This window comes from Pinus tabuliformis, chromosome 5_2, assembly GCF_031772625.1.
Source record: "Pinus tabuliformis cultivar Carrire ecotype Pingquan chromosome 5_2, CPIR1, whole genome shotgun sequence".
NCBI lineage: Eukaryota > Viridiplantae > Streptophyta > Pinopsida > Pinales > Pinaceae > Pinus > Pinus tabuliformis.
Genome location: NC_142306.1, coordinates 1,053,920,575 through 1,053,932,978, shown reverse-complemented (window position 1 = coordinate 1,053,932,978; position 12,404 = coordinate 1,053,920,575). Strand labels below are relative to the sequence as shown.

Here is a 12,404-nt window from a genome sequence, read left to right as displayed (position 1 = left end):
ATCACAAAGTTTTAGCACCGTAGAATGGCAGTCAGGCATGAAAGAAGAATTGGGGCCAATGGAGGATACCATGGCACTTTTATATGATGAGATGATACTTATAAAAAAGGTGGTGGCTCCTCTCATTGGTATCAAGAAGAAAGAACATGATGTGGTAAAGCTCCTCAAAGTAGAAAACAACATGGTTGACCAGATTCAGGAGTGGACTGCTAAGTATCCAGATGCTCCGCAACATTTGGAAAAGAATGACAAGATTGTCGCAAAAATGGACAAATTTTAGTTGAGACTCCACCTACATAATTACTCACATCTTGGAGCATAGTTGGTTAGTACTATTTTTGTTTATAACCAACTGCATAATGGTTTTGAGTCTCTAACACAAAAGCATGGGATGCCCACAATAGGAACACTTGAAGCAATCAGGGGCAGAGAAGTCATCTTCTAGGAGATCAGGAAATATATTGAGCAAATCAAACAAGCAACAAAACAAGAAGGCTTGGAGGTAACCAAAGACATTATTCTACAGTATGCCTTTGCGCCAATCAAAGCTCATATGAAGATTTCATGGATGTGGAATAATATGTAGTCAAACTCCAAGAACATATTGACTGAGGCACTGGAGGTAAAGATGTGCTACATTTGAGACTTGTTAGTTTTGGTCAAAGACATCTCAATGGAGTTCATAGCATGGCACACTTACATTAAAAATGAGCTCCATGTAGAAGAAAATGACTTATCAATTTGATGAGTCTTTGTCCCATTATCATTTTGTCTTATATAATCGTCATCTCATTTGTAATTTGTCTTATGTAATAAATGATATGTAATGAAGTCCAAAGGACACATGTGGAATGTGAATAGCCACACATTGGAATGTAATGAGTCATGTATAGAATATGAATAGTCATAGAAGTCAAAGATTCATGAGGAAGCTCAAAGGTCATTGTTACTTGTTATAAATAGCTCCTCATAACTCAAGCAAAGGGTCTTTTTGGAAGGCTTAGATTCTAGAGGTCTTGCCTTGGCTTCTCTTGTAATACATAGGAGATAGATCATTCTTTGGAGAAACAAGTTGTGGCTTCATGTTCCACTATTGGATACATTGTTTCATCTATGTAAGAATGTACTTGAGATCTTGCGCTTTTAATCAGAATCTCAATGAATCAACTCTTCTTCATACATGTATCGTATATGTATTTGGACTATTCTAGTTATGTTTATGGTACATGTTGTTTTAATTACATACTAAGTTAATGAATTAATTCGTTTCTTAGCTATGGCTAATATTGAATGTGTGTTGTTATGCTTTAACGATTATTGTTTATTATGTGGACTAATCTACATGTATTCAACAAGCCTTTCTCTTTCTTCCTAGGTCCCCTTTAGGATAGTACTATTACTTTTCTAACCATTGGCTCATTTCCCTCACTAGCCGTGGAAGTCTCCCTCGTACACCTTACATTGAGTGTCTCACAAATCTCACACACTTGTTGCCCCAAAGAGGTGTTGTGCTCTCTTGTGTGTAATCATAACCAAGGCATATCTGTGAACCTTTCCAACAGTGATCGGACCGTATGACCGGATGGACTCCTACACTAAACAGTGTGAGGTCTAATTGGGACTTCACATCGAGGAGTTCCCCTTACAATGTTGGCGACATCCATCACCATCAACACGTTCTTCATTTTTCCCACCGTCAATCTCATTCTCCCCAACATTGTCCCTGTGCTAGATTTTTGTTGGCCGATCTATTATTTCAACAGTCAACCATTGCACCCCATATATTCACAAAGTAGTTTAATTTAGTTATTTAATATATAATGATTAATTAATTAATTGACCATCACTTATAATTATATAACAATTAATTAATTATTATATAATTAATAATATAACTAATTAATTAATTAGTTATTAATTATCATATAGTTATTAATTAATTATTAATTATATAGATAATAATTAAATAATTAAGAAATAAAAAATAGGGGCAAGTCAAAATGGTACGAAACTCACCATCATTTAATCAAACAATGATGATAAGCGAATTTAGTAAAAAAAATGGAATATTTTGAAAAAAGGCTCAGCTAGAGTGACATGAACTTTATGAAGCACCAGGATAAAACATAGAATATAGAGAATTAACTCCAACAAAAGTATAATTCCATTCAAAATGACCACGAGATCTGAGAAACTGAATTGATCATAATCACAATCAAGTGATGAGTATGTTGAACTTGATCTTTTCAAAGAATAATGCAGCCACTCAACAACAAGATTCTTCTAATATGTCAGAACCATTAGATTCACATCAAATAACCAAATCTCCACATTCATCTACCATACCTAATCCACCAAACAATATACTAAATCTTTAAAATATGTTGATTTCAAACCAAATTCCTTCATTCATGCCACCGCTTGTCAGATACCAACAAAGAGCAAAAATTGAGTTATTGAAATTTGATGGTAATGAGAAACACATTGTAGCATGGTGCAATAAGGTAGAGTAATATTTTAAGATTTACAATATTGACAACAATGATGAAAAATCAAACATGTGTCCATGCAGTTTGAAGGTGACGCATATAAGTGGTACATATGGTGGAAGAAATCATCATATGCATCTAGTTGGACTAAATTCAAATATGATTTATTTAAACGGTTCTAGGGTGTCAAGGAAGAAGGGTTCTTCATAGAACTCACTAGACTACAACACAAGGAAGATATGGACAAGTATAATAGAGAATGGGAAACACTAGCTACAAAAGTGCTCGAATTATAATAAAAATACCTTATTCAATCGTACATCACTAGACTAAAACCCTATCTCTAGAATGAACTTAAGCTTCATGATGTTACATTTATAGATGAGGTAAGACTGAAAGCAAAAGCTGCAGAAAAAAATTCGAGAGAATACCATTGCCAAAATTTGAAAGAGTATACTCAATACAAATGTCTCCCCAAACTTTTGACATGGAGAATTCAAAGTATGTTCCCCCACATCTACGAGAAGAAGGAAAACATAATATGGAATTTCAAAGAATAAAGGAGGGTTTGTGTCAAGAAGGAGGAAAATCTAATATGGAATTTCAAATAATATGGAACATCTATAGACACAAATTCTTGAGGGAAAGGATACCAAGAACTTATATAAATGTGAAGCAACCAATGATTCATTTAGTGAAGAATCAGACATGGAAGAAGTTGATGATTCTCAACAATTTTCTCTAGAGTTAGATGACGAAAATTTTCTGCAAGTATCACTATTGGCCATGACAGGAATAGCCCAACCCCAGGCCTTGAAGTTAAAAGGGCATATCAAAAAGAACAATGTAATGGTTCTAATTGATATAGGAAGCACTCACAATTTTTTGGATTCAAATTTTGCGAAAAGGCTCAACATTTTCACATATCCAATGCCTAACATGAAAGTGATGGTAGAAGATGTAAAGGAAATTGAAGGAGTGGGAAAATGTCATAAGGTTAAATTGCAAATTCAGTATTACAATTTAGAATCCTCATTTTACACCGCACCGCTTCGAGGAGTGGATGTGGTCCTAGGTGTCTAATGGATACAAACCTTAGTCACTTAATCTACCAACCATCAAAGACACTTTATAAAGTTTAGTTGGGAAGGAAAGAAATATAAGTTATATGGTTTTCAACCACATAAAAGTCAGATTGTGTCATCCTATCAAATGGTGAAGTTGATCCAAAAAGGAGCTCCAATAGATATGGTGCAATGTCATCAGATGGAAATGATGGCTTCAAAATTAATTGGCGAAGAACCTCCTGAGATTCAGGAGTTAATTCAAAAGCACAATAAAATATTCCAAGATTTACCACTAGAGATGTCTCCTGAAAGAGAGATTGAAAACATTATCGAGGTCAAAGTTGGCTCAAATTCGGTTAATATCAAGCCATATCAGTACCCCCATCATAAAAAAGATAGTCGAAAGGATAATCCAAGACCTACTAAAGAATGGTGTTATTGCAAAAATTAGAAGTGCTTATGCAACTCCTATAGTCCATGTTCAGAAGAAGGATGGATATTTCAGGTTATGTATTGATTACAGAGGATTGAATAAGATAACAACAAAAAAATAAAAATCATATTCCCTTTATAGAAGAAATGTTCGATGAACTACATGGAGCCAAATATTTTTCCAAATTGGATTTGAGATCAAGATACTTCCAACTAAAGGTAAGATTGGAAGATATGGAAAAGACTACCTTTCGATCTCATGAAGGGCATTACGAATTCAAGGTTATGTCATTTGGGTTAACTAATGTCCCAACCACCTTCCAAGAAACCATGAATGAATTTTTTCATCTGTACTTATGGAAATTTGTGTTAGCCTTCTACAATGACATCCTGATATATAGTAAAACTCAGGGTGAACAACTCAAGCACTTTGGATCAAGTTCTTTCTCTTCTAGAAAAGAACCAATTCTAGCGAAGATGTTGAAATATTCGGAAAGGAAGAAGTTGAGTATCTAGGACATGTGATATCATAGGAAGGAGTGAAGGTAGATCCAAACAAGATTACATCTATCACAAAATGGCCCAAGCCAACTAACATTTCTAATTAAGAGTATTTGGGTTTAACATGATACTATCGAAGGTTTCTTCAAAACTATGCTCATATAACCACACCCCTAACAAACCTTCTAAAGAAGAACTCGTTGCAATGGGATGATAAGGAAGACAAGTGTTTTAAAACCTTAAAGGAAATTATGTCCACTACACGTGTATTATCAACTCCAAACTTTTCAAAACCTTTTTTAATCGAATGTAACACCTCAGGTTTTGGAATAGGAGTAGTGTTAGTGCAAGATGGCCATCCAATCGAATTTGAAAGTAGGAAGCTCAATAAAAGAGAATGTCTAACATCTACATACGACAAGGAATCCCATGATTCCTTAGTAGTAGGATATGTGGGTTTCTTTAAAACCTACTATAATGCACACCAATAGTTTGTTTTGGAAGGGGATGAATAATGATATTCAAATATATATAGCAGAGAGTGATCAATGCTAAAGAAATAAAAGTGAGAACATTATGTCCCTTGGATTGCTCCATCCCCTAAACATTCCAAACCAAAAGTGGGAAGAAATATCATTGGAATTTATTGAAGGGCTACCTATGTCAAATGGAAAAGACAAAATCCTTGTAGTAATCGATGGGCTCACAAAGTAGTAATCGATGGGCTCACAAAGTATGCACAATTTATGGAAATAAAGAAATTAGACTTCGTAAAACAATTCGTTGTGATTTTTTTGCAAAAATGTCTATAAATTACATGGATTCCCAAAATTTATTGTTAGCAATAGAGACGCCAAATTTAAGGGGAATTTCTAGAGGCAATTTTTCAAATAGATGAAAACATACCTCAACATGAGTTCAACTTATCATCCTCAAACAAACGGTCAAACAAAAATTGTCAATAAATGTTTAGAAGCTTACCTTTGTTGGTATGCAATAGATAAACAAAATAAGTGGGTTCAATTGTTACACCTCGCTGAATGGTGGTACATTTCCACTTATCACCCTTCAACAAAAATGACCCCATTTCAAGCTCTTTACGATTATGAGCCTCCTAAGTGGAAGGAATTCTCCATTATCGAAACAAAGTTCACAAGAGTAAAAGATTGTGTTAAAGAAACTCAACAATTCTTTCAAGCACTAAAAGAAAATCTGTGTTGCAAGAAATCATATGAAACAACAAGCCGATCAATGTAGAACAGAAAAAGAATTTGAGGTTGGAGAATGGGTATTTGTTAAGCTTCAACCTTACAAGTAGTGATCCTTAAAACAACAAAGAAAAAACAAATTAGCACAAAGTTCTATGGACCATATTAGATTAACAAAAGTATTATCCAAGTAGCATACAACTCAAACCTTCCTAATACAAGCCACATTCACAACATTTTCCATGTATCTTGCCTTAAAAAGGTACTAGGAAAACACCAAGAAGCACATACGACACTTTCAACATTAGACGATGAAGAGAAGATTGTTTTAGAAAAATAAGGAATCATCACCACTAGAGAAAAGAAATTGCAAGCATGGGTAATTAAAGAATATCTTATTAAGTGTAAGAACCTACCATAAGAAGAAGCCTCTTGGGAGATAGAAACATTTCATCAACAATGCCCTTCGTTACCTATGCTTTTAGGACAAAGCATTTTTCTCAAGAGGAAGGCAATGTTATATATATATATATCTAGAGAGAGAGAGTGGCATGATCAATAGATCGTGACCCTTCATGAAAAGGCACCCGAGGCTATTTAAGCCAGGGGCCCTCATTGTAAAAATGATCATCATCATTATATATATATATATATATATATATATATATATATATATATATATATATATATATATATATATATATATATATATATATATATGCTTCAGATGTTAAATTTACTTTATTACATGGGGATTTGCAAGAAGAAATTTATATGTAACAACCTCTTAGCTATGTTCATAATGACTCTAGTCTTGTTTACTTCCTTAAGAAACCTCTCTATGATCATATGCAAGTTCTCTAGGCTTGATCTAGTAAAGTAGATAACTTTCTTCTTGATACTAGCTTTTCTAGATGTCATTTTGAACACAATGCTTATACCAAGAAAGTAGATAACCATCTCTTGATACTTGTTCTTTATGTCAATGACCTTATTCTTACTAGTAGTGATCCCAAATTTTAAACCATGTGAAATCTATCCTTAAGAAGAAATTTGAAATGATGACAAAAGTTATTTGCATTATTTCCTCAACCTCTAAGTATTGCAAATCAAGGAAGGAATTCTATTTCCTAGTCCAAGTATGCATGTGACCTTCTTCATTGCTTTCACATGGAAAATTGAAAATCAACCTTATCTCCTTTTTACTTGGTGTCAAACTTGTTGCCACTTGTATTACCCCCAAAGTAAATGTCGCTTTGTACCATTAGTTGGTTAGTAGCCTTTTTTTTATTTTACTCATATCCATCATGATATTTTCTTTGCCATTGGTCTTGTTCCTCAGTATATGAAAACACCCCATGAGAGACATTGTAAAGCAACAAAAAAGGAAACTTTGGTATATCTAAGGTATAGTTTATTTTAATATATATTATAGTTCAAGGGGAACTCCTTTGTTGGTTGGTTTCAATGATTCCTATTGCTCTAGTGGCCTTAATGTGAAAATTCTATTATAGGTTATTTTTTTAGTCTTGGTTCTAAAAGTATCACTTGGACTTGTAAGAAGCAATAGGATCTTGGTTTTTATTCAATACAAGCATGATATTGAGCAATAATTAATGAAAGTCAAGAACCCTTTTGGCTTTGACATATCCTTCCATAGTTTGGATTCTAGTAGCAACAACTGAGCACACTCTAGTGTGACAATTGAAGTGTCATCAAGCTCACCAAAGATTCAATTCAACAACAACATAGCAAACACATTGAGCTACACATGCACTTCATCATAAAGCTTAATCAAAATTGTGTTCTTGAAGTGCTTGCCCTATAGATAATCAAGTTATAGACATTTTCAAAAAGTCTCTTACAAAAGAGAAGTTTCCCAAACTTTGATCTATGTTAGGAGCTTGGGGAGTTGCCATTAAGGGGGGATAAACTCTAATGTCTCTTCATTTTCCTATTGTGTCACCTTTGTAAATATTTCAAGCTTATCTCAAGTTGTTCTCAATGAGGAATGTAATGATATTTAGACACTTAGGATTTGGTTAAGATCAACATGGTTTAATGTATTTTAGGGAAAGTGTGTTTCCTTAGTACGCATTTGTAATTATGTAATTTAACAACCATGATATGCTATACACATAAAATGATCTTTAGATTCATAATCTCCTTGATACTAATGACTATATGCCATGGTTTAACACTCAAGTAATCCATAATTTATACTTGAAGAGCATGGAGGGTCATTTGCTTATGATAGATTGTGAGAAACTCTTAGGTTTTTTTTGCATTAATATATATTGCCTCGAGGTACCGCACTGGTTAGGGTCATGGATTGTTTCCCTTCAAGGGTTATAACTACTTAATACATTGGTGTACTTAATATATTTGATCTACTTGTGTGAGTGTTTGCTTAAGGTGTAAGACTTATGTAGAAATATCATTTTTGTGGAACATTAATAAATCAATTTATATTGACTAATATTAAGATAGAGGAAGTGAACATGGGTAGGGAGGATCCCAATTATTCCTCCCAACTACCCGAGATAAGCCCATCTGACACCCTATTATATTGTTTATCAAACTTATGAGATTATTTGGTTGTAGTAATTGGTAGTCATACTCAATACACACTAAAGTTTGAGGATGTATTTGCACTTTTGCTATTAGAGGAAATGAAGAGAAAATTCATGGAGCATATGGCCAAGTATGTGTCATATATAAGAGGTCATCCCCAAAGTATGTGTCATATATAAGAGGTCATCCCCAAGAGAGAAGTCTTTGAGGACCAGATCTAAATCTATATAACAATTTATATGGAAATTTTGGAAGTATGTTAAAGCTAGCATCATAAGAAAGTTGTAGATCTAAGAATGTTGATAAAGGTAAGGGATGTGATGATGTGCCTTCTGCATAAACAAAAACCTCTGCTTGGCATCTACAAGTACATCTGTAGATCATGATGTATGGCTGATTGAACCAATGGATTCATTTCATGTGACGCATCAAATATAATGGTTTTGTGAATTTGAAAAGTACAACATAAGTGATGATTTTCTAGGAGATTACTTAGACAACCAAAATCATAAAACATGGAAGGATGAAAATGCTGCACTCTCCTTAGGATTTTGCACATCTCAGATTTGACCAAAAACTTGGCACCTATAAGTAAGATCTGTGATGTCAGCAGGCACATTGGTTTCAAACGCAAATTTGTGAAAACTTGAATCAACTTTAAATAAAAATTGTGAAAACTTGAATCAACTTTAAATAAAAAAGTGGGCGTTGTTACCCTTTCCCACTCGTCTGGTTCTTACAACCATTCTCAGCATTATATCCCAACCTTTTCAGAGAGATAATTAAGCTTATTGATGACAGGAATGAATAAGTGCATCCAACAACATTCGGCTCAAATTGAGCTTATTTATGACAAGAATGAATGAGTGCTGGGCATTCACTAGGCTTGGAGAGCCTTCTCCTGCTTCAGAGGCTTGACAATCTCCCAGGTGAAATCAGGGTCGTCCCTGCCGAAGTGGCCATAGGCTGCAGTCTTTTGGAACCTGCCGTTTAGTCCTCTCTTCAGATCAAGATTGATAGTCATCATGCCAGGCCTGAAATCAAAGTTCTTTTTTATGAGCTCCAGAATTTCCTTGTCTGGAATGGTCCCTGTGCCATAGGAGTCAACAAAGACAGACAGAGGCTCAGGCACTCCAATGGCATATGAGACCTGCACAATGCATCTTCTTGCAAGGCCAGCTGCAACAATGCTCTTGGCAGCCTGTCTAACTATGTACGCTCCACTTCGGTCCACCTTGGTGGGATCTTTGCCAGAGAATGCCCCTCCTCCATGAGCTCCCCACCCTCCATAGGTGTCTATGATTATCTTTCTCCCCGTTAGCCCTGCATCTCCATGAGGCCCTCCAATCACAAATCGGCCAGATGGGTTCAAGTGGAATATGGTGTTATTGTCCAGGTACTTCTCAGGAATCACCGCCTTTATCACATGCTTCTTCAGATCTGCAGCAATCTGGTCATTGGTCACTGTCTCATCATGCTGAGTAGAGATGAGAACTGTGTGAACACGCAGAGGAACCATGGCACCACCGTCATTTCTGTACTCAATGGTCACTTGTGTCTTTCCATCAGGCCTCAACCAGGGGCAGGTTCCATTCTTTCTTACCTCTGTGAGCTTTGCTCCCAGTTTGGTAGCCAGCACATGGGTGAGAGGCATCAACTCAGGGGTCTCATCAGTTGCATAACCAAACATGTGTCCCTGGTCACCGGCTCCAATCTCCTCAGGCCTCTTGGTAAAGTGCCCATGAACGCCCTGGGCAATGTCAGGGCTCTGCTGTTCGATGTTAACCAGGACTTTGCAGTGATCAGCATCGAGACCCACATCGTCAGAAATGAATCCAATCTCCCTGCAGGTCTTGCGAACGATCTGCTCATAGTCGACATTGGCCTTGGTGGTGATTTCACCAAAAACCATGACCATGTTCGTTTTAGTGCAAGTCTCGCATGCTACCTTGCTATCAGGGTCCTGGGTGAGGCATGCATCCAACACTGCATCAGAGATTTGGTCACACAGCTTGTCTGGGTGTCCCTCGTTCACGGACTCGGATGTGAAGAGGAAGGTCTCCATCTCGATTCTGCAACCACAACAAACAAAAAAGAACCACATCAGATTTGCATGTTTCAGAAACCCATAACAAGATCTATGTAAATCAAGATTCAATGCCCATGCAATGTATAAAGAGGAACTGCACACAATTGGTCATCCCTGCAACAATATATCTATGGAATTGAACTCTAAACAATTAACCCTGCAGGACAAGGCCAATTCCACGATCAAATGTTCCCTAATACTCCTGGCATATAGATGTTTCTCATAAAAAATGGCCCAAATTTTCAACCCATTTGCAGCCTGATCTGATTTAACAAAACTAAGCAATGGCCTGAGAGCAAAGCAATTACCTTGAGGAACAGAGTTTCCTGAAATGAATAAGAAGCAGGGGAGAAGGAGCCGCAGTGCACAAGTCAAAGTGATTTGAGCTCAGCACTTCATTTGCTGCCTTTATAGGAGGAGCTCTACATTAAGATATTTCAGATTTGCCACATCAGCAAGGATTAAGCCAATAGATTGCTTGGGAATCGACTACCTTGGCACGAAGTTGGTGAGAGCCTTTGACGTGATCAATACAACATAAAGGGGTTGGTGGGTTGGAGGAGATTACGATTGATTGACTTAATCTTGTGGATCCCACCACCTCAGTTGACATCTGTGAACACTGTACTTTCTTGATCAACCATTATAAATAAGTTAATCCATAGTTGGGTCTTTGTGACATGTGCTGCCTAAACTTTGTAAAGCAGTTTTTTATGTATTACTAATGGAGATAGGCTACTAGTAGACATTAAATGACATATTAAATTAAAATAGAAATGACAACCGAGTTGGTAGAATAGTGTATAGTGAGTGGGCACGTTTTTGTTATTGTTAGGTGACATGGGATGTTAGTGGTTTGTATGAGGACTTCATTGCTTTTTTGGGAACCTCCAGCAAATATGAAGATATTTTTTCCACCAATAAAATGTAGAAAAAACTGATTTTTCTAGAATTGTAGAAAATGACCATATTTAAAAAAAACTGATTTTTCCATAATTGTAGAAAATGACCATATTTGGGAAATTCATGCGAGATCTTTATTCCTTCAATGGGTAAATGGTTGTACTGATATTCTATTGATGCATATCAGTTGGGATTCAATCCCCATGATTGTTTGCTAAGGAATAGAGCCAAAATTATCATGAAAGAACATTATAAAAGGAAGGAGTCACGTAGGTGTGAGGGGGTTTTTGCATATGGCATATTGTATTATGTAAATCATTTTTGTTTGCAGAAGGAGGGAACCGATCTTGCTGTGTAGGAAGGGAGGAGTTGTGCACTAGTGGGATGATCCCTCGAGGGGACCACTAGAACGAGTGTAGCATTGTTTTATGAATTTGTAACAAGACTTCTGAAATGAATTTCTTTGGCATTAAATTCTGAATTCTGGTTTCTTCTCTGAAATGAGTTTATTTGGCAATCACTTCTGAGTAATTTTGTTTCTCCATATTGTTCTGAAGATTATGGCTTAATTGCTACAAGGGGAACGAGCTGGATGATTGGGCCCACCAGCCAGTTCGTTGCCCCAAACCTCTTAACTTTCTTTTGCTACATCTTAGTTTGCTTGGTGTGAGTGTGATCTTAGATAATTTCGCAATTTCATTTCATAGCTCCTTTTCCTTTTCAGTCATTTAATTTTCAATTTCATTCCACAAGCTTTAATTTATTGCTCTCGTTATTTAAGTTTAATATCAATGCTTTTGGATGTATTTCATAAAGGATGAACTAAAGTAAATGGTGAATGTTTCAACTGTGTCTCTTATTTATTCTTACAAGGATTTACCCTGATCTCATTGCTACATAACAAAGTTTATTCCCAGAACGCAATGGTGAAATAATTGTTGAGAAATAATTCAGGTTAGCCTAACTTAACATGTATTCATGATTGCCTTTGAATATTATATGAGACAAATTCCTACACTTTTGCAGAAAAAACATTTATTCTTGTAGTTTTGCAAACAGATGCCCGAATCAGCATAAGAAAAGATTGTGAATCTTGTTGACAAAACGCTCACAGAATTCTTCATTATAATTAAATGCTACA

General features: G+C 35.8%; 1 pseudogene across 1 annotated transcript; it reads right to left on the bottom strand.

Moving 5' to 3' along the window:
• Nucleotides 1–8,906: 8,906 nt before the first annotated feature.
• LOC149162857 (S-adenosylmethionine synthase 3 pseudogene) lies at nucleotides 8,907–10,737 on the bottom strand (annotated as a pseudogene). Its single transcript, XR_016261944.1, has 2 exons — nucleotides 10,669–10,737; nucleotides 8,907–10,343 (listed from the first exon to the last, which is right to left on the bottom strand). The product of XR_016261944.1 is annotated as an S-adenosylmethionine synthase 3 pseudogene (transcript).
• Nucleotides 10,738–12,404: the final 1,667 nt, after the last annotated feature.